The sequence below is a fragment of the Cavia porcellus genome, unplaced genomic scaffold, assembly GCF_034190915.1.
Source record: "Cavia porcellus strain 051 isolate PalLab524CR breed Dunkin Hartley unplaced genomic scaffold, mCavPor4.1 scaffold_24, whole genome shotgun sequence".
NCBI lineage: Eukaryota > Metazoa > Chordata > Mammalia > Rodentia > Caviidae > Cavia > Cavia porcellus.
This window is the reverse complement of record NW_026947507.1, coordinates 37,373,870-37,401,334: the sequence shown is the minus strand read 5'-3', so window position 1 is coordinate 37,401,334 and position 27,465 is coordinate 37,373,870. Positions and strand designations below refer to the sequence as shown.

At 37.5% G+C, this 27,465-nt stretch overlaps 1 pseudogene; it reads left to right on the top strand.

The window, feature by feature from the left end:
* Nucleotides 1-4,644: 4,644 nt before the first annotated feature.
* Nucleotides 4,645-6,707, top strand: LOC100732173 (histone-binding protein RBBP4-A-like; annotated as a pseudogene).
* Nucleotides 6,708-27,465: the final 20,758 nt, after the last annotated feature.

Sequence of the window (27,465 nt, the reverse complement as noted above, 5' to 3'; positions counted from 1 at the left end):
ACCTGAGAAAGACCCAACTAAAAAAGAGAACTATAGACCGATCTCCCTAATGAACACAGATGCAAAAATCCTCAATAAAATATTGGCAAATAGGATCCAGCAAATCATCAAGAAGATTATACACCATGACCAAGTGGGATTCATCCCAGGAATGCAAGGATGGTTCAATATACGCAAATCAATAAATGTAATTCACCATATCAATAAAGCCAAAAATAAGAATCACATGATCATTTCTATAGATGCAGAAAAAGCCTTCGATAAGGTCCAACATTTATTCATGATAAAAACTCTACAGAAAATTGGAATAGATGGTCTTTACCTCAATATAATAAAGGCCATTTATGACAAACCAACAGCCAGCATCATACTAAATGGCCAAAAATTGAAAGCCTTTACTTTAAAATCAGGCACAAGACAAGGATGTCCTTTATCACCACTCCTATTTAATATAGTACTGGAAGTACTAGCCAGAGCAATTAGGCAAGAAAGAGAAATAAAAGGGGTAAAGATAGGAAAAGAAGAAGTTAAGTTGTCATTGTTTGCAGATGACATGATACTCTACATAGAAGACCCCCTAAGCTCCATTGAAAGACTCTTAGATACAATAAATAAATTCAGTAATGTGGCTGGATACAAAATCAATACTCAGAAATCAATAGCATTCCTATACACAAACAACAAAACCACAGAGAGGGAAATAAGGGAAACTGGACTATTCACATTAGCAAGCAAAAAAATGAAATATTTAGGAATTACTCTTACGAAAGAAGTGAAAGACTTATACAGTGAAAACTATATTACACTGAAAAAGGAAATTGAAGATGATCTCAGAAAATGGAAAGACATCCCTTGCTCATGGATAGGAAGAACAAACATTGTGAAAATGGCCATTCTCCCAAAACTCTTATACAGATTCAATGCAATCCCAATAGAAATACCATCAACATACCTTATAGATCTAGAGAAATCACTCCTAAATTTCATCTGGAACCAGAAGAGACCTAGAATCGCAAAAGCAATTCTAAGCAGCAAAGACAAAGCAGGAGGCATCACAATCCCTGACTTGAAATTATACTACAAAGCAACAGTAGTAAAATCAACATGGTATTGGAATCAAAACAGAGCTGAAGATCAATGGAATAGATTAGAAGATACAACCACAACTACAAACACACTCAACCACCTTATCTTCGATAAAGGAGCCAAGCAGGTTCACTGGAAGAACGACAGTCTCTTTAATAAATGGTGCTGGAAAAACTGGCTCTCCATTTGCCAAAAACTAAAGCTAGACCCATGTCTATCACCATGTACTAAATTAAAATCTAAATGGGTCAAAGATCTGAATATTAAAACAGAAACGCTAAATCTATTGGAAGACAAATTGGGTAGAAACCTTGGAGACATAGGAGTAGGTAGAGAATTCATGAATAGGACTCAAACTGCACGGGAAATACTTCCCAGAATCAATAACTGGGACCACTTCTTATTAAAAAGTTTTTGCATGTCAAAAGAAATCTCCAGCATAGTGAAAAGAAAACCCACAAACTGGGAAAAGATTTTAGTGAACTCTCTCTCAGACAAGGGACTCTTGTCTAAAACATATAAAGAATTAAAAAAACTCAGACCTTCAAAATTCAAAGATCCAATCCAAAAATGGGCATCTGAGATGAATACGCAATTCTCAGATGAAGAAATGCAAATGGCAAATAAATACATGAAAAAATGCTCATCATCATTGGTCATTAGAGAAATGCAAATTAAAACCACACTGAGATACCATCTCACTCCTGAAAGAATGGCCAGGATCAAGAAAACCAACAACAACAAATGCTGGAGAGGCTGTGGGGAAAAAGGAACTCTCCTGCACTGTTGGTGGGAGTGTAGACTGGTACAGCCTTTGTAGAGATCTGTCTGGAGGTTTCTCAAAAAGTTGGGATTGGAAATCCCATTTATTCCAGCTATTCCACTTCTAGGCATATTCCCAGAAGAACTGAAAGCATCATACCACAGGGATATATGTGCACCTATGTTTATAGCAGCACAATTTGTAATCGCCAGATCTTGGAAACAACCCAAGTGTCCATCAACTGAGGAATGGATAAAAAAGTTGTGGTATTTCTATACAATGGAGTATTATTCAGCTATAAAGAAGGATCACATTGAGATATTTATCAATAAATGGGCGCAGCTTGAGACCATACTCATAAGTTAAATAAATCAATCTCGCATGTATGAATACCGAATAGTTTCCCTAATGTAAGTAATGATTCAAATATATAAAAATATGTGATAATCATGATTCCCCATTATGTGGCCTTGAAGCCTTATAAAATTTTCACTTATTAATTAGAAAGGCTTTACTCTGGGCTTTTTGATATGGAAATATTTGAAGCTATAGTATATGAAGTTTTATCCAAATATTTTAAGGAAAAAGACAGACACTATGGTAACTACTATTCTTTAAAAAAATTTATTTAGCTATTTCTTATGTTTATTTTAATTAAGGGAAAAACTTAAAAAATTAGGATATATAGTAGTAACTCTTTTTGATCTCCTATTAACTTGTTTTGAAGTCCTGTAATACTCCCAAGATCTTGTTTTGACTGATTAGACTCTGTTCCATTCTGTGCGATAGTAGCAAGTTTGAAGGTATAGGCAACTAATTTGAAGGCAATAAGATTCACAAAGATGCCCATTCTGGTTTGACTATTGTCTCCTTTGGAAGTCCTGTAATGTTCACAATGCCTAAGTTTTATTGGTCTTGTTCTCCACTGTTTTGTCCGGCTTTATAATATCTAATGAGATGGACAATTCCTTTTAAGGAAACAAGAGACAATGTTGATAACCATTGTTGATGACCTTGTACTCTGTTCTACATCATGTGCTATGTCTATCCTTGGTTTGGACTTACAGCTTTGTTTTGCCATATTTGACTTTATTCTCTCCCCCCCAAGAGAGTAATGAGAACTGAGGAGTAATAAAATCCAAAATGTATAAATTTTGTTATAAAAAAGAGAGGGAGGGGAAAAAAAAAGAGCTCTAACGGATATAACAACAAGTGTGTTTAGGGATGTTAAATAGCTGACTATATTAATGTTTTTGGATCATTGAACACAGCTGTTTGCAGTCTCTCCGTTTGAATGTCTACTTTGTATTCTTTGATACTGTGATTTGAGCAACTATTTCCAAGATGATATTATGTAATCTATTAACAGGTGATTTCTTACTGTTATGTTTTTTTTTTGTAGTTATGTATTATGTGTAACCTTACACTGCTTTGTTCTGTTTTGTGTTTTTCTCTTTTTCCTCTTAAATAAAAAAAATAATAATATAATATACATGAAAATAAACTTACTTTCACTTGAAATTTTGACAGAAAATAGGCACCATTTCCTCAGAAAATTTTATGACTTCATTTGCCTCCAAAATTTGGAGATGTCAGTTGACTACGAACATGCAGAAATTGAAAATTTTACAAAATATTGTGTCTGAATATTGCTGTCTCAACTGGTAATTCCATGTCAGTTTTAATTTGAATTTCCAATAGGATTCAATATCTGTAGCAATCAGATTATGCTAGGTGAAAACAAAAAATGGTGAAAAGTTTTCCTATTCATTTAACAAAATTTACATATGACAGATTATAAATTAGATACTGTTGACATTTATACCTGATGGTAAAATCCACACATTCAAACTAAATATGATAAAATAAATATTATAAAATCTGAGTTGAGCACTGAGGACAGAATAGGACCTCAGTCATATTCTAAAGAAACTTGGAAAAATAAAGAAAAAAGAGAACAATCATTAAAAAGTTTGGCTTTCTTTGCAATCAAAAAATGGTAGCTAGAATTTTTGGTTTATTAGTGGTGGTATATATTTAAAGAAATAATAAATATTCACTATTAAGCAGAAGTTTCCATGAGTTTCCCAAATTTTTATAAAGCTTTTCCTGAATAATTTTAGTGAAGCAATTTGTTCATAAAAAAATCAGAGAGAAAATCACCAAAGATGCCCTTTATTGTACAAAGATGTACAGTAATATTTACTATATTGTTATTTATGGTAGTAAATCTGAAAGTTTTATATATTTAGCAATAAGAGGTTATTTGGATATATAACAGTATATTCATAAGGCAATGTTTTGACATCTTTCATAATTTGGTAAAATGATCTGTAATGAAAGAGAGATCAAATATATAGTTAATTTATAAAATATTTTAATAATCTATGAAAGTTTTTATTTATTAAAATATATATGTAAAAAATTCCTTGAATGTATACATGTATTTGTAGAGATTATATATATATAAATTTGTATAAAGATTTTTTTATAGATACATATCTTTTATAACAGTGCTTTTAATTTTGGATTTGGGAATTGTGTATTGAATTTGTTCAATACTGTATTTTTCACATGTGCAAAGATCAGTTCATGGTTAGGAGAAAAAACTGACATCATTTAGAGCATCACTTTGTGAAAATAAATACTTTTCAGGAAAAGTTTGAGACTGAGTTTTGAAACTCTTCCTGGAGTTCCATAAACACTTAGTTACTGACATTGTTTTAAGAATGTGGGGCCACAATCTCCCAGTCCCTCCCTGACAGTAGGCCCACGTCCTCCTGGTTTCCAGCCCAATGGCTGTCAAGAATGAAGTCTTTGACAATGCAGTGGAAGGATGTGTGATCAATAAAGAATATGAAATATGGATAAATAATATCAATTTTCTTTATGATTTGGTGATGATCCATGCTCTGGAATAGTCCTACCTAACTTCCCAAATGCAACTGGACAAGAAGGAAGGATTTTAGCATTCATGAACTTGTATAGGGAACACACACATGGGATGAACAAAACCACCTTGTGATAGCCAGTGTACAGATCTCTAATGGTGATGCTCAGTGTAAGGCATTACTGTGACACTGAGAAAGAATTGGAAATGTTGGCTCTGTTAGTGGGAAGAGTGAAATAGAAATCAAGATCAGCCAATAAGGAGAACTAAGCAGGACCTATTTTATGCCCTGAAGTTCTTGCCTTATTGCAACAAACACTCTAGCCAGTGATGTTGTTTTTGACTATGCAAAATATCATTAAAACCCACAGTCTTCTGGAGAGTGCCAGCCAGTCTTGTGTTTCCATGGACAACAGAAGAAAGGTGTGTTAATAACTTTTTCTCATTGCTGAGACAAAATATCCAACTCCTAAATTTAAAGGAGGAAAGGTTTATTTTGGCTCACAGTTTGTAAAAGTTTCACTTCATAATTTGTAAGCTCCAATGCAGGGTGGTATGGCAGAGGGGCATGGAAGAGCAGGCAGGGGACACAAGAAGACCACCACCACCATCACCATCACTATCACCATCATCAACAGCAGCAGCAGCAGCAGCAAGCAATGACAGCACACCTCTTTCTGTCCCTTATATTCTATCCATGGAAGGGTAAGCCTTCCCATTATCCACACCTAGAACCATGCCAAAAAAATCAGTGAATGAATTTAGTAACCACACACCTTTAATTCCAGCATCACACACTCTATGTAGATTGGACCCCCATTGGAAAGCCCTGCCTATGACTGCTTGCACCTTTAGGGGGACCCCTAGACATAATCCATAACAGAAAGCTTTCTTGGAACCCAAGTCTCAGTGGTTGCTTACTTAATGCTTCAGGTAACCACACTATCTGCCAATGGAACATCAGTACTATTACAAAGGAAGGGACAGTCATGGGAAACCCATGGGAAACCCATCTTTATAGGGTGTACAGAAGTGATAGAGAAGATGTTTTCTGGCATCTGATCCAAGAGGATCTAGGTCAATTGCTGATGATCATAAACTTACAATTTGGGATACTCGTTCAAAAGATGTTTCCAAACCAAGCGATTTGTGAGAAGGAAACACAGTGCCCACCTTTCAAGGCAGATAAGCTGCATCATTTCTGAGGGGCAAAAGTTTAATTCAGGAAAGTAGAATTTAACTCCACCTTGACCAAGTAAAACTATTTCAGAAAATCTGAAGCTTAAGTTAGGAAAATGAAACTTAGCTCAAGCCATCAGGTAACCCTGCTTTGTCCCTTTCTGACCTGTCAGCCTCACTCACATTTCCTAAACCCAGAGCCATGTATATAACCCCAAACCCCGCTAGCCAGAGGTGACTCTTGGATTCATAACCCAGGTACATGGTCACTGGAGGCAACAAAGCTTTCATTTCACACTTTCTTGTGGGTGCTTAACATGGGCCTGCTTTGACCTGGTGCTCACAGTGCTGAAGAGAGCTGCCTCTTTTTCAATGCTTATAGTGAGTTCTTTCTGAACTCAAGATCAGCTGATAAGACCGTTGCTTTGGGCAACCTAAGAAATTTGAAACTTAAGTTGCATTCCTTTGAACCAACTAAGGATATTTCAGGTTCCAGGCTACCTCACACTCACACTCTTCTGACTCGCAGTGGTGCTGATCACAGACTGAGTGTCTGGAATTTAAGCAGAACTGGAGAAGAACAATCCCAAAGTGATGCAGACTACGGCCTGCCTGAGTTGTTATTTACTTATGACGGTCACACTGTCAGAGCTGATTTTTCCTGGAATCCCAGTGAATCTTGCTGATTTGTTTTGTATCTGAAGACGGTAGTGTGCACACGTGGCAGAGAACATACATAATAATGAAGACACTGAAGGAAGCTTGGGTTGAGAAGGACAGGGATCTTAGATCTATCTCTACCTATCTATCTATCTATCTATCTATCTATCTATCTATCTATCTATTTATCTATGTATCTACGTATGTATGTATCTATCTACCTATCTTCTATCTATCAATCATCTACCTATCATCTATCTGTCATCTATCTATCTATCTAGATATTTGTTATTTTACACTACCTTTTCCCTTCCAAATCCTGGGATTGATTTTAACATTGAGATTGATTTACCGACATACAGACTTTGTCCAGCAGTCCTTCCACAATGAATACCACCAGCCATACTATTAGCCCCAAAAGTGAGTAGGGGTAAGTTGATAGCTTCTATTCATTAAATAATGGGGGTCCTGGACTCAGCAAAGCTACAGACATATTTAAATTTTCTTCAGGAATTTTCTAGTAACAAACTAGACCTAAAGTAGCTACAGAAAGGGTAACATAAAGTGTGATTATTTTTCTTCTTAAACTATAATCCCAAGGTTTTGAAATGTGTTTAAATAAAGTCTAAGGAACACAGCCAAGTGAGGTAGGTGCTGACTCACAAAGTCTAAGTATGGCGAGCCGTCATTTTTTTTGCAGGAATTAGGGGGAATTGAGTCACATGTTGCTACTCTAAACCTTCACACTTGACTTTCAAGCTGTGCATTTTCCTGAATAGACCAGACTCCTCTCAGTTCCTCGGTTTAGTCAAAACTACATGTTCCTCCTCCCCCATGTATGTTTTTCTTGGTCATTTCTTGGTTATTTCTCAAGCTATTTTTATATTAGTCCTTTCCTTTTCGTGAAATGATTTTTGTTCTCTCTCTCTCTCTCTGTCTCTCTTTCTGTCTCTTTCTCTTTGTGAGTGTGTGTGTGTGTGTGTGTGTGTGTGTGTGTGTGAGTGTGTGTGTGTCTTTAACTTCGGAACATCAAATTGTAAAGATATATGTCTTTACCTGACAGCTATACCTCATGTAGACTGTCAAGTTGAGAAGGGTAAGTTGATAGCTTCTATTCATTTTAAAAATTAACTTAATCCTTGATATGAGTTGCTTTTTATTTTGAATCAGTGTTTCAGTACTAGTTTGACGTCCTCTCTATTAGTGGGACCAGCAGGCTTCTTATTCCCCGTGGTTAACTCTGTAAGTGCTTGAAATAGAACAGACTCTTTCTCTACATAAAAATGTGATTCTATTATTTTGTAGCTGTCCATGAATTGTGCTTCTTATTTCTTACCAGTTTATTTCAGGTATCTGGTCTTTTAATTCAGAAGACTGATTCAGAGGTGACTTGCTTTGTGATAAAAGATTTGGAAGTGAAGTGCTCTATATGTTTATTTTAAAAGGATTCAGCATCCTTCCTTAACTACTTTTATCTGGTTAGCACACAATTTATAGTCACTGTTTTAACAATTCCAAGAAAACTATTAGCAGGTTTTATCTAGAGTGTGTCTATGCATATTCATAGACAGCTTGCTTCTGTATTAGACACCACACCCACATCTCTGCAGTATCTGCAGCATAAATAAGGGCGTCCTTTGGGATGCACAGGGCAACATGAACAGTTGATGCCAGCTGCCTGCAGAATGCACATAAGATCTGCTTTGCTGCCTTGATTTTTAAAGATAAGCCTTTTGATATTTTTTTTGGTTAATGGAAATAATTTTCAGCTTCTTTTATCTATTTTGCATGATTTGGTTATTGTGAAACCTTTACAAAACCAAAATTGTCATTTTCTAAAACCAGATATTGATAGATAGCTTTAAAAATGCGTCTACTCCTGATGTATAGTTTTTGAAATGCACGGTGCACTGTAGCAACACTTTCCAAATACACATGGCACTGAACGCAGAAAGGTGGTGAAATACCTAACCAGACATAATGGTTCATGCTAAGCAGCTCACTAAGACTGTCGTTTTGATTTTGAATTTGACATATGAACACAGAGGCACGTGAGTCAATATATGGATAGACACTGGCAACTTGCCAAAGATCACACAGTAGGCTGGTGGGATTCATTATGCAAATATGTCATTTGTGTGTATCATTTATGCAAAGCTATACCATCTGGCACAGGGTGAACTGGACCTTGCTGTCCCCAGGCCTTCTGTCCCAAACCTTCCACACAATTTTTTTTGTATCAGTTCTTGAGGTCTTGTCTCTCACAGTCTCTTCCACTATATAAACAAATGTTTTTGTTAAATAGCCAAAAATGACAATCACTTGTTTTTCAAAAACTGACCCATCCTCCTCCTCCCCCCATGCAAGTGAATCGATTGATAAAATGTCAGTGAACTGTGAGTTCACTGGCTTTTCATTTGGTGAGAGAAACTTAAATTGCAACATAGAACTTCAAATTTCCGGAATTTTTACTCCTGCAATTCCTACCATCAGTGTTTTCTACTGTCTTTCCTAAGCATCTTGGCTCCTTTTATGCTTTCTTCTTCCCTATTTTAATTGAAACATTCCAAATCTTCTTCCTCAAATTTGCAGAGCAAATTTGCATAGCCTAAATGGCTTATCCAAACCTCTCAATGCGTTTTTTAAACAAGGCTTTTCTCATTAAATTGACACATCCTCCTTAGGAACAGTTGGGGTTGTATAACATAAAATGTGAGGTTTTTTCTATTGGTCACACAGTGCTATTTTTGGAGCACAAATGCTTCTAGGGTTCCGTTTTTATTGTCTTTTCGTACAGTATTCTTCCTGTGTTCCTGCCCTTCCTCTGTGACCCAAAATTGTATTTATATTTCAGTAATTGCAATTCTTATCACCAACTTCTACCTCTTTCTATGCTAGACACCCACACAGATTTACATTCAGCTGGGCGTCTAGATTTGGGAGTCCCTCAAGCACCTTAGGTTCAGTACATTCTAAGTGAATCACTATAGACGTTACAGCCAGCCTGCTTCTATTTGTTTTCTATTTTTCCTTATATTTTTTAGTAACACTACTGTCTTACAAATACTTCAATATCTGAGAGCCATTATTAAATTCAGCTGTACCTTTATCTTTTTATAAATCTATAGTTTCCATTCTAATAATACTAATCTAACTTAAAGCACTCTTTTTTCTCTCTTAGACATTAGAAATTGCCAAATTAATGTTTGCCTTTGATCAGTTTCTTCTCCAATCCACTGTCCCACTCATGCTCTAGAAATCTTTCTAAACTGAAAGATTGACTCTGTCTTCGGTTTCTTCTGCAAGGACAGCCCCAAGTGCTGTGTTTCAGAATACAATGTTCTTCCTATTCTAGTTCCAGGTGACCACTAAATTTGTCCTTTTGCAGGTCCCCACAGGTACCCAATGCTGGGTGTAGCCTTTTCCCGCACTTCTCAGTGAACTGTCATGTTGTTATCTTACATTTCTGTTTCTGTGTTAGTGTTGTCACTTTTGCCTTGAATGATCTTACCCAATCTTTTCTTCTAACCTGAAAATCTTTACCATTAATCTCAAAACCCAAACAAACCATCCTCCTCTGGAAAGGCTTTTCTGAGCACTAGGGTCTTCTTTACCCTGTGTTCCATAGTGGATTATTCTTCCTGCTGTTAAACCTTGTGCTTATTACATGGTCATTATTAACTCTTCTTCGATTTCCCCATGAGTCGAATTTCCAATCAGAATAATATCACGTTTGAATTTATTTCCTCTATATTTAACACAGTGCCTAGAAAAAAAGTCCTTAGAATGTTCTATTGTTGAATTAAGTAACATCTTATTCTTATTTAATTATTGATATTTGGAGACAAATTAGACCTTAGATGACTTTTTATGTACCGAAGGTTTTCTACTTCATGGACCTTTAGTCAGGCTCCTCTGAGCTATCTTTTATGAAGTTATCCAGTTCAGGTTTAGCAAAGGTCCTGCTGAGTCAGTCCAGCAAGAATCCCCCACCCTGTAAGTATCCTCTTGGAGATTTTCTGTCCACAAACTCCCTTACTTTCCCCCTTGGACATTGACCCTCCACTGTCTGTTTTATATTTGAATTTCATCTCTTTCTGTTCCATTGCAATAGTCTTAGTGCCTCTTGCAGTAGCCATGAATATAATCTTTCTTATCATTTTAACAAGTATCAAAATATCTTTCTCTTTAATATATGCTACATGGTTCCTTATGAAGATCCTGGGGTAAGCTGATTCTTCCAGACCATTTCTCTTAATTCTATACATGTGAACTTAATGAAATAATTATTCTCAACCTATGAGTTAACTTGTTAATCTGTTCCCAAGATTAACTTACTCATTTGCCAGAATTTGATTTTCTATAGTCAGAGTAACAGAGGAATGGGGAGAAACAGAAGAAATAACAAGGACTGAAGGTATTTGTGTAAACATAAAAGAATGGGATTGCCACTGGCTAACATGGGCTGGATAATAATTTATAAGGTGGAAACTGGATAGTAAGAGTATCAAAAGTTTTGCTTTTAAATATGTTAAGATCTATAATTAGCTCAATCCCTAGAAAAGGAATCTGTGGATTTTTTTTCTTGCCAAGATGGTAACAAACTCAGAGCTGTTATACGCCTTGCAGTGCTCTGTGTAGTAAGATACTTGGACAATCACAGGGTGACATGGGCTACTCACCACAAAGCTGGGGGCTGGAAGATGGTCATTAAATCTTCCAGTATGAAGGACAGCCTATTTCTATTTTGCCCAGACAAGCTCAATATTATAACTAGATAATTAAGCTTCAAAGCAGTTTGGCTTGGATAGAAGTCTACCTAAAGATTAAAGTCTGTATTTTTCTCCATAGCTTTCAAGCACAGACTGCCTCCTCAGCTCCTGGGGATTTTTTAACATATGGAAGTATCACTTCTAGCTAAGAGTCTTTCCATGCTTGGTTATAAAGGGTGCTAACACTGCCTCCAAAATAAGATGTTATTAATGTCATCTTTCCTTAAAATTGTGGGTAACCCTGGAAGTTGAGGTAGACATTTATATCTTCCAGAACTCTGGAACATTCAGGATTTAACTAGATGCCCTTCATGCAAAAACTTTTTGAAGTGGGGCTTATATAATTATTATCATTGTCAGCTAAGAAATTTAAAGACTTAAAAAAGAGAGAAGGAACTAAATGGTACCAAACTCTAGAAGTAGTAAGTAGTGGTGTGTGGTTGCGGATGTGAGTGTATGTGAGCTGGGACACAGAAAGGGGTGTGTTAACTAGTAGTTCAACATTATTCCCACTATTGTGCATAAATGCAATTACTGCAAATTCAACTCTGCACTTTTTAATTTCTTATGTAGATTTCCTTTTGAAAGAAAGAGAAACCCCTGCAGTCTACTTTATATTTGAGTGTCTTTGGGAAACAATTCAGGAGGGCCGTTGGCAAGTTGAGAAGTGACTTGCTTTTATTGAGTGATCATAAAATATCTTATATAAGTAATTGGAGACTATCCAGTTCTTTCTGGTTGCAGAGAAACTTGTCCTCCAACTCCTAGAAACAGGAAGCTTAGACTCAACCAATGAAGCATAAGCAAAGAGCATGACTTCACCAAAAGAGATTTTCATTGGCTGCTAACTTTCCAAGTAGTTTTAAGACACTTTCTAATACTTTAACCCTTGCCTGTGTGAATCTATGTACTGCAGCACTGGAGCTAATTCTTGATATTAAAGACACAGCATATGGTTACATTACAGAACCAAATGACATATATTTCCATTCAAAATATATAAGTACTATTAATGATCATTTTGACTTAACAATAACTTGATTTTCTTATTTTGCTGACTCATAATACCTCAGTTTGTATGCTAGAATGCCAGAGATGCTAGAGAAATATCAATCCACGAATCAGAAAGGGAACGATGACAGTGCAGTGATACCTTGCTGTGTGTACCGAACCCTGGGTTTCTGAAATAGCTGATATTCTGCATGGACTGTATTTTCTTACCTATGTGTCTTCAGTAACTGGGGTATTAATGCTGGGGTGATGTGCTGGAGAGGGAAGTAGAAATGAATGCACATGGGAAGAAGTGGTGAACCCAGCTAAGGGATCAGAGCAGCCCTGGAGGCACTAGAGATAACAGTCCTAGAGGAAATCATTTGTTCTTCGCTGGTATAGACCTTTTTTTTGACTCAGATGTTAACTCCTCACATTTGTTCTTTTGTACAGTTTCATGATGATTTTGTACTAAATCTAAACTAAAGTTGTGGCTAATTCTGTTGTTGTGAAACAATTTTTATCCTATTTGGCCAATTAGATTGGAGATCAGGTAAGGTCAGGATATCAGAGTTACCATTGTCTGCATCACTGAGAACCTGAGACAATAAACATCTGAATATTGGTTATCATTGAGCTGTTTTGAATCAGACTTGGGAAAAAGACTTTAAAAGGATTGTATTTCTTAGTAATAAAAAAATGAGCACAATCAAGCCTGGCAAAAAAGAGCAGGGTCTTTTATGTCTTTTGCAATAGCTCACAGACTGGCTTTCTCAGTCTTAGCATGGTGGAAGGTCCTGCAAGGTTGGAAAAGTGCTAGATTTGACATGTATCCTGGGCACTGTCTCCAAGCAAATTCAGTTTCTTCAACTCTACAAACTGGGAGAAATGGAACCTCATCTGCAGAATAATCATAGAGATTACAAGCAGGTGTGCAGATTTAAACTTCCTGGTGCCTGCTTCACTGTCTAGCTTTTACTTGGGTAACATTTCTTTATCCTGGATAGGGAGAAAAACATGCATATTTAGAACTTTTATGATGCTGACCCCTACTTTGTTTTTTCTTGCTACTACACTTAAAAACCTCTTACTTCTGGCGTGACTTCTTTCCCAGTGCTTATCCAATCCTTATCAAAACAGAAAGAAATACCAACTTCTAAGGTAAAGGGTCATCAGTTACATTTGTTGTCAGTGATTTACTTCTGCTGTGATGAAGCATGAATCGCTTGAATACACAAGGTTACAGCCTTGACCCTTATCTCTGAGGGGCATCCTCTTGTCCCCCGATGTCCCTGACTTCTCTTCTTGCTTAACTTTTTATTCCATGATGAGGTAAGAGCCCTAAACTCTACTCTAGTGCACATTATTAGGATGTAAATTCTCCTACCACCTGCCTTTCTTCATCACAAAGCTGTGCACACTTTCCTACCATGGGAATGCATTTCCTGAACCACAGGTTTGACCTGATTCTTGTTATCACTATCAAAATTGAGCCATTGGCCTTGACCCCTTTGGGTATCACTACACCATGCTGCAAAAAACAACACATCCTTCAGCATTAGTCATTCATTTGCTCTTTCCCTTTTCTTCTGTTCTTTCATTCAATTTCTCAGCACATATCCTAGTTTGAACCTTTCCCTAAACCCTTGGATACAGAGTTAAATATACTAGAGTTAGTTCCATTGGGTTTCATCTGGCCATGTATCAGCTTCACCTCATACTGTACTTATCCCAGCATGACTCATAACTGAGCCTGAGTTATCCTTAAATGCTACTCTATACTGTTTATAGAAAAATGTCTTGAAGTGGGAGATGGAGAAAATGTTAGCAATCCCAATGCATATTGATTAATTTGAATATTCCGGAAGTCTTTAATTCACTACTAATAGTCTTTTTATAAGTAGAATTATGTGTGAGAAAAGTAAAAAGATTAGATAGGTTAGGCTGTGAAAATGTTTTAAAACTACAGATAAGTAGGAAATTGTGCTTGGTGCAAGGCAAAGTTGGGACAAAATAAAATTTAATGTATGATTCTTTTCTTCTTTATAAATGCTCCAAACTTAATAGATAGCTGATTTGTTATAGTCCTAATAAAGCTAATGGAAATGATCAAAACCTTTCCAAGTATTTTCTTGCTTTTACTTTAAAAATCAATACCCTACTTTCCATCAAATTACAATAAAACATGAAGCCAATATGTGGTCTTTACAGAATCTGCCAGAAGTGTCTACTTTAAATGAACTAATAGGACAAATATCCCGATCCCTTTGTGACAACCCAGATTGATCCATTGGCCGTCATACTTGTCCTCTGAACTGATCCTACCAAGAACAGGGATGCCAATGGTAGTTTCTTCTCTCTGATTATACTTGGAGTTAAGTCCTATGCCCTGGCCTGAGTTTCAGAGGTCCTGGTGAAGCTCTTTCCCTACCATGCTGATCTTGAACCTGATTCATGCAGTGAATCTACATGAGGGCCAGGATTTCAGCCTGGTATGGAAGATTCCACCTTGTCTTCCATAATGAGAATTTTCTGCCTAATTCATTAGCTCTTTTATGAACATTTGAAAGAATATCTCATTGAACTTCTCATGCAGATCAGTGTACAAGGCTGCAAACATCCCTGTAAACCTTAACCTGGAATTTTATTTTCCCTGTAGCTAAATGAAGTCAGTGCCTGCTTCAAGATACAATGTGGTATTTAAGGAAGTTGGAAACTCTCACCAAGTCCCTAATACATGGGGAGATCATGGATATGAGGATCAGAAAATCAGTGTTTGAGAAACTTTCTTTTGTTTTTTTTTTGGTATCGGGAATTGAACTCATGACCTCACGCTTGCCAGAGAAGGCGCTTATGCTGCTGAGCTAAATCCCCAGCGAGAAGTCTTCTTACTGTATTGCACCATATGAATGCAAAATATTTTTATAATTGCTCAACAGGAAGGACTCTAATATTATAAAGAAGCATTGGCACACTGAAGAGGATGTGCTTATGTCTAAGAGAGAAAGATTCGTTTTTCCTGGCATGTCATTTTATCATCTATTAAATGAAAAGCTTTAGGCTGGAAGACTTTCTAGCATTGACACTGAATCCATGGTGCTATTGTATTGTACTGATGCTTAAATATTTCAGTATAATCAATTAATGGGCAGATCCACTATAAATATGTGCAACTATAAGGGCATATTGAATATTTTGGGGCATGGAGTGATTTAACATCTGATATGACGGCTGACAGATTTATCTAATTTGTAAGAAAAGTAGTGTGAATGGAAAAACACAACTGTGAGCATGCATTTAAGTGTTTAATAAATGGTAGTAGAAATGAAGAATGGAGAGAACTTTTATGTGGTGTCAATCCGAGAACACCATATTAATCCTCATATTAAATGTCCGTGATTTCCATTGGTTTCACCAATTTGCAGATGAAAGATACAAAACTGAGATAATTTTAATAATGTAATCCAAGTAAAAAAAAAAAACTAGTAATTGAAATCAATACTCTGATTATACTGCAACATGTAGGTTTTTTTTACTTAAAGACACTGATATCTCAGAAATTATATCTCTTGCCACATAATCCACTATTCATGCAAAGGAAATTTTTGAAGTCTAAAAGGAGTTACCATTAATTGCTCTAAAACAAAAGACATAAAACAGAAGTGATCTAACAAATACCTTTTTCATACCTATTATGTTTTATTTCAGTGTCATCACTGGGTAAGAAAGGAAGATGTAGAAGTAATTTGAGGCCAACTGCTAGTAGCTGCCCATTCTCAGATTCTCAGTGCTTAACTGTAAGATTCTTCTGCTGCATAGTCCTGACAGTTTTCAATAATTCTTTCTTTATGAACTGAAATTCACTGGAACTTGTAGCAAGTTGTTTTCCTAAATGAATCTGGGTATTCTTCATGACTACTGTAACGTCGGTACTCAGCATCCTTCTCTTGGGCATAGGTGTGTTCAGGAATTATCAATAGGTCTAGGATTATACCTTCACTCCACGTCTTAAGTGTGGCAAGTCATCTAACTTGTCTTTGGCTGAGTTTCTTCTTAAGTGAGAAAAGAGCCGGTGGCACCTAAGGAAATGCACAAATTTTGTGTATGTAGTGCTGTCAGGAAAGGACCGAAAGTGACATGAACAACAATACAAGAAAGCCCACATGGGCACAGCCCAAAGGCCAATGGGGTCTGGTTTTCCAGTAAGGTGTAGAACTAAGCAGCCAAATTCTGGTATCAGGAAGTTGTCAGTGTCTGACAAGGAAGTCAAAGTTTTTGCTTGAACTTTGCCGAGAACAATGAAGTAAAGGTTGCTGGATTTGGTGGAAGCTGTATTATTGGTGACCTCTTGTAGTCCACTTTGAGGTTGTTAAAGTAGCTGGTATCAGCTTAGGGTGCTCAAGGCCCTGAGTTTCAACCCTAGCACTGCAAAGAAAATAAAGTCCAGAGGACTATATGGTTGGGACTTTTACCACCAGAGCAGCAAAGACAACAAGGAGTGGGCAAGCTGCAGACAGCTTGCTTACCATGAGTGCTGGAGGTTCTGGGCCTCTGCCTCACTTCCTTCCTGGTCCTCCGATTCTTCTGCCTGCAGAGAACAACACAGAGGTGCACAATGAACACCAGGGACCTCCCTGAACTCCTATCTTCTAAGCAGAGAGGCAACTGGCACCAGGAAAAAAGAGATAGAGTCAGAGATAGAGTTGAGAAAAGAGAGAATCAGTCTCCCTTTTAGCCCTTTTGAAAGACAAGAAGGAAAGACCAAGATAAAAATGGTGATAATGACAACAGAGTAGTGATAAATTTTTGTATTAAAAATACAGTGCATGAAGGTCCCTGCTCCTCCACAGAACCCTCCTGGCAGATCACTTGGAGTCGGAGACTTCCTCTGCTTTAGTTAGAGTTAATATCTGCATTCATGTGACAGTGTCAACCTTATAGGGGCACTGCAAAATTTAAAATAAAATATTTTACATTTTATTAAAATATTTTACATTTCATTAAAATATTTACATGAAAGGAAATCATTGTAAGTAATGATGTTAACATGTTTTATTACAAATGATTTAATAAACTCTATGGTTCTTGTCAATTTTCAAGTATTTTCAAGTAGTAACTGATAGTTGTTATATCATCTATAAAATAACTAATTTTCATTGCAAATTTGGATTAAATGCTAAAGATAAAATTAGAGATGTTCACTTCTGCTGAAGTAAACTGTCTTTAGAGTTTGGCTTCAGTGCAAAAAAAAAAAAATTATCAGGCTCTCAATTAGTTGCAAACTGCCCATCATCTCCAAGCACATATGAAACAGTGCATTTCACCCTCCTAAATATCTGATCCAATTCCTGATATAAACTGTATTATAAATTATGAAAATCCTGCACAATGAAAGCTAGCTCTGCTCGGAGGAGACTGCTGTGGTGCATTGCAGAGAAATGTGAACAATAGTGCTGAACCTATCTGTAGAAATCAGTTTCACCTCTCCTTTGCTTCTCCCTGAAGGAGCCAAACACCCCCAGAGTGCAGCATCCAGCAGTTGGCCAGAGGACTTCCAGGGCCATTTTCCCTGGGAAAATTGATAAATCAGATGAGAGCAAAAGGCCTTTAGCCTGCTTTTCATTGTCATAAAAATCATATTAAGTGTAAACATTGCCATGTAAAAATTCCATTAAAGCAAGGGATCAAAACTGTAACTTTTGTGAGAAATCTGTTATTCTAAAAGGGCAGAGTAGGGCCGGGGATTTAGCTCAGCGGTGTAAGCGCCTGCCTGGCAAGCTCAAGGTCGTGAGTTCGATCCCCAGTACCAAAATAAATAAATAAATAAATAAATAAATAAATAAATAGGCATAGTGAGACTCAGAGACATTCGTGAGCATTCCCAGGGTCTGCATGGATTCTGGGGGCTTGGTGTAACAATACCTTACCTTGCTCATTATTCCCATTGGACAGGACAAGCCCATTTCCAACTGGAGAAACTGATTAAGTGTCCCAAGCTTACAAGCTGGCCATTTCTAGCCTTGTTCTTTGTCGTTAGCAAGCCCCACCATCATTTAAGCATGTTGGGCAGAGAAATTTCATAAAATACACTTAAAATTTAAGTGGTTGAAAGAGCTCATGGTTGCCTAGCAACCGAGCTTTCAGAGGTAAGCAATGTGATACGTTGGAGAAATCTCTAGAGAGGAAAAAACCTGGCCTCTTGCTCAACTTGTCTGTTGCAGTAAGTGGGAAACACATTTCGGCACTTGGGGGAACTCACCTACAAAGTGACATGCTTGAACTGCATGATCACAAGTGTTCCTTTCACAGTTTTATCTATGATCCAGTGAATCATCCAGTTATTAGAGTCTGAAACATAGCACCTGGTTATAGATACTGAATTTTATCATGGAATACCATATCTTTCACCGTTCCTTGCTTACCTCCTATAGAATACCACCTGGCCAATACATGGTTTTTTCGTGTGATGTGCTTAAAGCGTTTTTAGTGTGTATATAGTGCTGGGTACATACTTGCTGAGAAAGTAAGCATACACGAGTTATAGAATCCCACTTTTACAGGCTTGCTACCCTAAAGAGGACAGAAAATGTACACAAGCACCTTTAAAATGGAGAGAGGTTTATAAAATCAAGAGTAGCCTTAGAGGTCACCAAGGAAGCAGTCTTTCACTGGACTCCTAAGGCTTCCTAGAGGTCTGAAAGGCCTTTATTTTAAGATAGGGGGCCAGGATTTAGCTCAGTGGCATAAGTGTCGCCTGGCAAGTGCAAGGTTGTGAGTTAAAATCCCAGGTACCAAAGGGGAAAAAAAAGGCTGATATCATAGTGGGTCTTGGAAATTCTTATCCATCTCCCATATCTTGACAAAAAAGGAAATTGAGGCTTAAATTAAGTGACTTACCCTAGTAAGCAGCAAAGATAGGATTCATTTTCATGCTTTCTGTTTACACATTTATTATTTTTGTGTAAGTTAGACCCTTGATTGAAGGAGAAAATCATTAGGCCTGTATAACAGAAAAAAAAATAATAGTCCTTGTAAAAGAGGGGGGAATTGCAGCTAAAGGGGTAGCATTTAAACTGCACATGGTGATACAGAGAATTATGTCTGTGATGCTAGAAGGATATCAGTCCTCCTTAAAGAAGAACTATTATGAACAAAGAAAAAAATTAGAACATTGAGACTCTATGGTAAGAAAATGGTAAGATCAGTCTAGAGCACAGAGTACCAAAACTAGAGTCACAAAAGTCTAAAGTGAGACAGCTGGGAACAACTGTGAAGGCCCAGAGACATTAGTCTCATTCAAGAAGCAACTGGGAGATAGTAACAGTTCTGATCCAAAGGTGGTATCACCACACCTATAGGTTTGAGTAAGTTGTATTTATTTAAAATATGGTCTTGAAGACAAATTTTCTAGGAGGCAGGAAGTGGCAGACAGAATGAGGACTGTCAGGAGGCAGAAAGGGAATGGAGTCAAGAGAAGTTAGAGGTCAAAAGAACGGTACCGAGGCTGTGGAACGTGAGGCTTTGCTCAAGCCATCAGCTGCACCGAGGCTCCTTGACAGAAGCATGGTGACATGGGATGCAGCTATGGATTTTCGTATCATTTGGACACTGGAGGACATTTCTAGTATGAAGACAGATAATATCCAAGGGGAATATTGTGAATTATTTCTAAATCCGTAGTCCTCAAATTAAGTAACAGGGAGCTTAATTCCTGAAGCTCTGTTTTTATTTCAACAATGTTTTAATTGACATATACATTCAGAAAAATGCAAAGACATTATATGTTGAAGTGACATTTTTGCAGAATGGATGCAATATAACATCATCTTCCATGCATCCTGAAGGACACTTTTATGTTCCCTCTTGGTCTCCTAACCTTTCCTCAGAGAAAAACCACTATTCACAGTTAGTTTGGCCTGACTTTCCCTTTCAACACATACCTATTATACATTCTCTAGTACTTGGCTTCTTTTCTTAAAAGATATGCCTGAAAAATTCATCTGCAATGCCACATATATCAATCAATCATATACTTTTTTCTTTTTTGTGTGGTATTTTATTATATGGCTCCACCACAATTTATGCATTCTGTTGTTCAGTGATTTGAAATTTAAACTAATACTGGTAGGATGTGCTTGTATGTGTCTGTAATGCATATATACATGAATTTGTATTGGGAATCACACTAGGAATGATATTTCTGGTTGTAAATATGTGTGTGATTATCCATGGATATACATATCTATGTATATGTGTGATTCTAATTTCTAATGAAGCAATAGAGTCTGCAGTGGGGCATAAAAAACCGTGATGCTCCACCCATGGCTGCTCAGTGAAAAGCTGAATAAGTGACCTACACCAGGCCAGAATTAACGAAGTCAAATTAAGTGGTAGTATCTGAGAGCATAAACAAATTTATTTATTTATTTATTTATTTATTTATTGGTCTTTTTCGTTTTTTATTGGTACCAGGGATCGAACTCACAACTGCCTGCTTGCAAGGCAGGCGCTTATGCCCAGCCCCCAATAAACAAATTTAAATGGGAGTAACTAAAAGTGATGTTAATTCTTTCTTGATCTAGGCTGTCATTTACACAGGAGGAACTCTGATTCCATGGTGGTATAAAATTGAAAAAAAATTTCCACATGGTGGAGCTGTGCCTTTTCAAGTAAAACCAACATCTTGGTTCCAGGAGGCCCATTTGGTTTAGAACAAAACAGAAACCAACATGAAATGCAGAAAAAAAGGGGACCAGTTCCCAAAGCAAATGCCAGTGGAGCAATGCTGAAATAGGCATGTTCCTAGGTAATTTTCATGGGCATTAACTCTAGTTTCCAGTGCTCTCAGGAAACTGGAGATAGAGGCAGAAGACCCGTGTTTGAAAACCTAAGATAGAGGTCAGTGGATAATAGAAGGTCATTTGGCAAACTGATGACCATGAGTCACTGTGAGACAGTGACAGTGACTGTCCGAAGGTGGCAGAAGTTCCCTTATTGGTTTAATCTAAATTGTTTCAGAGCTAAGTCTTCAAGTCACAGGCTCTAGAGCTATGCCAAACCTCCATGGCTAAGGTAGAAGTTGGCTCTGCCTTCATTCGAAAAGTGCTCCAGCCTCTATGTATTCCAAGAGATCTAAATTGCCTATGTGTTTTAAAGACCAAATTAGAAATTTTATTGCTTTATTTCTTTGGAAACAATTTTCTTTTCTTAGTGGAATGTGAAATTGAGATAATAGTGGGAGGAAACTTACAACAATGATGTTATGCCTAGGGTGTGCTCATGAAAAACAATGCCAGCCACTGTACGACTGAATTCAAATGAGAATTTGATGGCATGCTTGCTCCCAGGTTCACTTTGGGAGTGATGAGAAAACATCTTTCACTTTCACATACCTGAGTTATGATGCCATGTCTTGTGTTTTACAAAGGAGCTACCTTAAATGCTTTCATAGTTTGCCGTCTAGAGCCAGAGAACGTCTTGGGCGATCCATCTGCGGTGTGTCAGATAGAGAATCTGACAGTTAGAGAATCATCTGACACACTGCAGTGTGTCAGATAGAGAATCAAAGATAGAGAGCCATAGAGTTATTGAAACTCCCTTTAACATGGCAGTGTTTGCTGATGTGTACTAATGTGGTTTTTTTGTGCCAAGTTCTGTCCTCATTTCTGTACATATATTCACTCAATCATTGTAATGAATTTAAGAGGTGAGTGCTATTACCGCAGTTTACCCTTACTGAATATGAGTTTCCATATTCATGTAAAAAGTCATTCACAAGCTTTCTGGGCCCAAACTCTTCACCATGTTATGTTGCTTCTTAATGAGGTGTGAGCAATACAAGTAATTAATTAAACAAATCCTACTTTATTTAATAACCTAGCTTTGGTCAGCTCTGAATTAAATATTGCTATGCTCTAGTTGTGATGCATGTGACTAAAGATGTGTTGTCAGTAAGATAAATAAATATCTACAATACAGGAGTAGAGCTAGGTAAGCAAATTCAAATTTTGTGTCTGAGATTTTTCAAAGAGTCAGTGCAAATCTACAACCAATTTCAGTTCTTCTAGCACCTGATCAGGCTTGAGCTTTAATTGCATCTCCACAGATTTTAGCTACAGTATTCCACAAAGAATCCATCCCTGAAGCTTTTTTGTACCTGCTGGTCCCAATCCTTTGTCACAATTCCATTTCTTGATTTTATTCTGCTCATGATCTAAATAGGATTTTCCACAGCCTACCTATTTCTGTAGCTGGAGGTGGATGAGAGGACTCACGCCCACACTTCAGATCAACCTTGCAGTACCTCAGTTTTGCCTCAGGATGCCATTTCCAGCTATTCAATTCTAAGAGCTTTGAGGCTAGAGCTGCCGCAAACTGGTGGTACTAACTAGAGGTCATTACAGTGTTTGCCAGTTTATCATTCATGCTATGCTTGAATCATGCAGCAAAATCAATGAGGCTGCAGAAAGTGCAAAAGCCGCCAGGGGGCTGGCCACCATGGAGAGGTGGCCACGCATCATCTCTGCTCCCCTGCACCCAGGGTGTTTGCACTGTATTACACAATATCAGGTGGCCATGGCTGATGGCTCATTAGGTGGCACGGAGGCACTGACATTTCAGTGATGGTAATGAGATGGCCACAAATCACAAATATTACCTTCTGTGATTCTCATATCTATCTCTGTAATATTTTTTCATTGTACTTTTTAACACACAGATCTGCTACTTTAGAAAATAGTTCTCAAGGGCCCTCATAATTCTGCGGCAATTCTGGAATTAAGCACATGGACTTGTTAATCTAGGACATTATTGCCACCCAGGAAACTTCAAAAGTTGTGACCTATTCCTGCTTCAGAGACCACTAAATGCTTGACCCACTGCTGCTCAGGCTTCTATTCTTTAATGTCTCCCTCTTTTTAAGTTTAAACTGCTATGACTTGCAAAAATCACTTACAGAGATTTCTTCATTGAGCAAACAATGAAAAAGAAATGCAAACCGCTTGGTAAATCTAAAATGCCATTTCAATTTAAAGATAGGTCTGTTAATTCTAAACCCAGAAGTATGCACACGTGATTACCTGGGGTGTGAATAAATATTACCTTTGCTTAGTGAGGGGCAAAGTTGAAGTTGTTGGCTAACCACAGCACAATGAAGAATAGTGTGGATTTGGGTTCAGAGAGACCTGAGTTTATTTTCATCTGTACCAGTCACAAGGTAAGTGATCTGGAGAGATGTCTTCAAGGAGCCTTTTTAGTCTACCAAATAAAAATAACCATACACACACACAAGAGGGATGAATGAGATTACCTAAGTGACACACACAGTGGAATAACTGTCATCAGTTATTGTAAAGGAGAAGACAGTGTCCACTGTAAAAGGCAAACAACTGCTCCATTCCAGAAAAAGCCATCAGGAGCAAATCCGTGGTGCATTCTTTATCACCCTAGTCCTCTGTGGGGAACAAATGCCCATGTGAGTATGGAATAGTGTTGAATGAACATATGAAAACTGTCTTAAAATATGCTCCACAGTGGGACACTAGGAGCTGACAGATAAGGAGAATTAAAGTGGAGAAGGCATAAAGGGAACTTGTTCTAATGGAAGTGACAGACAGGGCCAGCTGTCTGGGCTCTGGTTTCATCTGACTGCTGTCTGGTGAGTACAAGAGTTTCTCCAGGTTCCTTTTCCTTCACCTGTACCACTCTGAGTCTAGGGACTAAAATGTCTCATGGATGAGTGATTTCTGAGCTCAGTGAAAGGCCAGCTGCTGTGAAAGATGCATAAGTTTCTAGAGGAGATGACAGGCCTCTCTTTATCCATTCCCAGGTGGAAATTCAGCTTTGGCAGTTTCTAGAGCACTGGCTGATGACAAATTTGAACTTCTCTTGCTGGGGAGGACACAAAGGAGCTGATTCCAAATGGCTGTGTGGTCTACAGAGGCCAGAGCTCTTTTCTAACCAAATCATTATTGGCATTATTCAAGGTCTTCAGGATTTAGTAACAAGGTTTTGTGTATTAAATGGGCATTTCAACTGAAATGTTTTTAATGGAGAATTCGTGCTTTTTGATAAGCCTGTTATGTATCATAAGGCTACCGTAGATTTTTATTTTCTCTTAACACCCTGTGAATCTGAATAATAATGAGTGTATTGCTTTGTATCTCAGCCTCTGCCACATTAATGAAATGCTTCTACGCCAGGGAACGTAGGTTGCTTTTATCATAACCAGCACATAAGATGGACACCCAAGCTACTGTTTGTGTAGTCAATACGATAATGAATCAGTAGTACCAAAGAGCTTATGAAGAATTAGTTAGTAGACATTCAATCCAGTGACAATTTAACAGGGAATTTAAATTTTGTCCTGTCCCGGGCCTGTCAGATCCAGATAAGTAAATTTTACCCTATGGACATGATCATCCTCCCCATCAGATAAGAGGATAGAAAAAGACACTTTACCAGAGTCTTTCAATTCCAGATTCTATAATTTTATTCTGCTTATAAATCGAGAGTGTAGATGACCTCTGCATTGTACTTGGAAGCTGCACAGATTTAGGAGATACTAAAATGACTCTTGTCCCAAAAAATACATACAAGCTTAAATACCACATGAGTTCTCTTATGTGAGAAACCCAAACATGAATAACTAAAGAGCAAAATAAGAGATAGATAATAAAACATAGGGATATACATCTTTTTATGGAATGTGGGGAGTTATGAATGAAAAGTTGATGTGTTGTATACATGCAAGTAACACAATTATTGTGTACTGAAAACATTAACCAACAGAAATAAAAATTCTGAAATAAAAAACACAAACTGACTCTCCATTGCCTAAGTACATATCAAGTTTCTTAAGCCTGATGCTCAAATCCTTCACAGCTTGTAATGATCACTTTCAACCTGGAACATTTTTCAGGATCACTTCTGAAATGCACTATTAAATATACAACTTACACCATCAGAGGGACAATAGCATTTTTTATCATGATTGTACAGTCTCTTACTTTACTGTAAATCCCTTAAATAAAACATCATAGTTTTCTTTTCTCTTTTGGTCTTTATTAATATCCTACAGATAAGAGATGCTAAAATTTATGAAAACATAAATGAATAAATTACATAAAATCATATTTTCTTTCAAATATGTGCACTGAAAGAATCATGATAAGGAAACAGTGAAAGAAGCAGGGAGTGATATAATGTGGATCTCTCTTATCTAGAGGTGTGAATGAGATCAGAGAGACGCAGTAGCAATTACAAGAAGATAGGAGCTTGGGCTTGCAGTACACCTGCTGAACACTGCTAGAAAACTTCTCAGATCTGTTGGTGTGAGCACATGCCATGTTGTATATTCTGAGTGTATGTCCTGTAGATTAATGCACTGAAATCTTGGTTTCCAAAGTGGCTGTGCTGAGGTGGTGGAATCTGCAAGAGGTGGGACCTGGTGGAAGGTGAATAGGTCACTGAGGATGTGCTGCAGTGAAGGGTTACAAAGAGAATAATCACATATAGGACACAGAATCTATAAGACTACTTTATGATGGTCACCCAGAGTTAAATACAAGAAAGTGCAAGAAATCTGTCCACAACAATAAAGACCTAGAAAATTCAGCCAAGGTCCTGGATCCCATAGCAATGTCCTGTATGAGTCCAGCTGAACATTTAGGACCCATGACAATGCCTTCCACAAGTCCAACTAGAGGTCTAGAGCCCATGACATGATCCATGAAAGTCTGTTTTATGGATCTGAGCTGAGAAGGCCCACAAGTCAGTGTTGGAAGCTAGAAAGGCTGTGCCAGCAGGGTGAAGGAGCTGTGCCAGTATGCTGAGGGTTCTGCAGTGGAGCCAAGAAGTAACACTCAAAATAAAGATCAAGGCTGCCCTGCAAAGTACCACAGCCATCTTCAGGCACAAGGAGATCTGAGCTCTTCTGACATGAGAACAGTCGAATACACGCCAGGAAGCCAGCATGACAAACTTCTCTTGGAGATTAAATAGCATACATCTTCCCCTGTGGAGCCAGGGAGCAATGCTCGGTTTAAGGAGCAGAGCTCCCCCAAAGCGAACCATAGCCACTCTCAGCGACAAGGTCCTGAGCTTCTCTAATGATAATGGCCAGGTTCATATTGGGGAAGTAGCCATGACAAACTCTTCCAGGAGAACCAATGGCTCCAAACAATGACACTTAAAAGAACCCAGAATGCCTCACTTTTCTACTCTGTGTCTCTATTTATGCTGGCAATTTTCCTCAGGTGAGACATCTACATTCAGCATCATACTGATTTAATTCAGCTGATGTTAAATTGACCACTAGTTTTTAATCCATAGAAGGTGTCGCCCTTCAAGGGAATTAATGAAGTTTTTATGGACTCCAGTTAGTTTCCTTGAGAGTAAGGAGTTAAAAAACAGAGTAAGCCACGTGAGTGTCTAAGGTTGTCTTTCTCAACCTATGATCTTTCTTTCTTACCTTTGCTCCTGCCATGATATAACTACTGTGCTGTAGTGATGTAGCTAGAAGATCCTCACCAGAGTGAGCACACACGGGCTTCATGCTCTGAGTTTTTAGAGCTCTGAGTTAAATAAACTTCCTTTTTTTAAAAAAATAAATCCAGCCTTAGGTATTTTATTATAGCAATAGAAGACAGACTAGTAAGAGGACATATGTATGTGGTTATATCAAATGAATAGCACATTAAAGTCATCAATGGTTCGACTGAATGTCTTCATTTAAAATTTATTCTGTGTGATTCTGGGAAGACTATGTAAGATTCCTGGTCTTAATAAACTTGGTTTAAATGAAATGCAAAGAACATAGCCCATAATTTTATCCTTTCTAAAAATTCAAAACTTGTTAGATTTTTTGGCTCTAAAGATTTTTTTACCCTTATCTATGGAGATAAAAATAAAAGGTCACATGTAAACAATTTAATATTGGAAGGTATAGACCACTTTACAGCCTCTAAGCCTATTGGCACCTGTGGCAGGGAAACTTTTGCAGTCATTTGTGATCATTTTTAAATTTTTGACCTTTTGCTATATGATGCCTCTTTTAGATTACAAATCAAACAATATCACATTACACGTGTGGCATGGGTCTAAAGAATTACTGTCTACTGATTTCT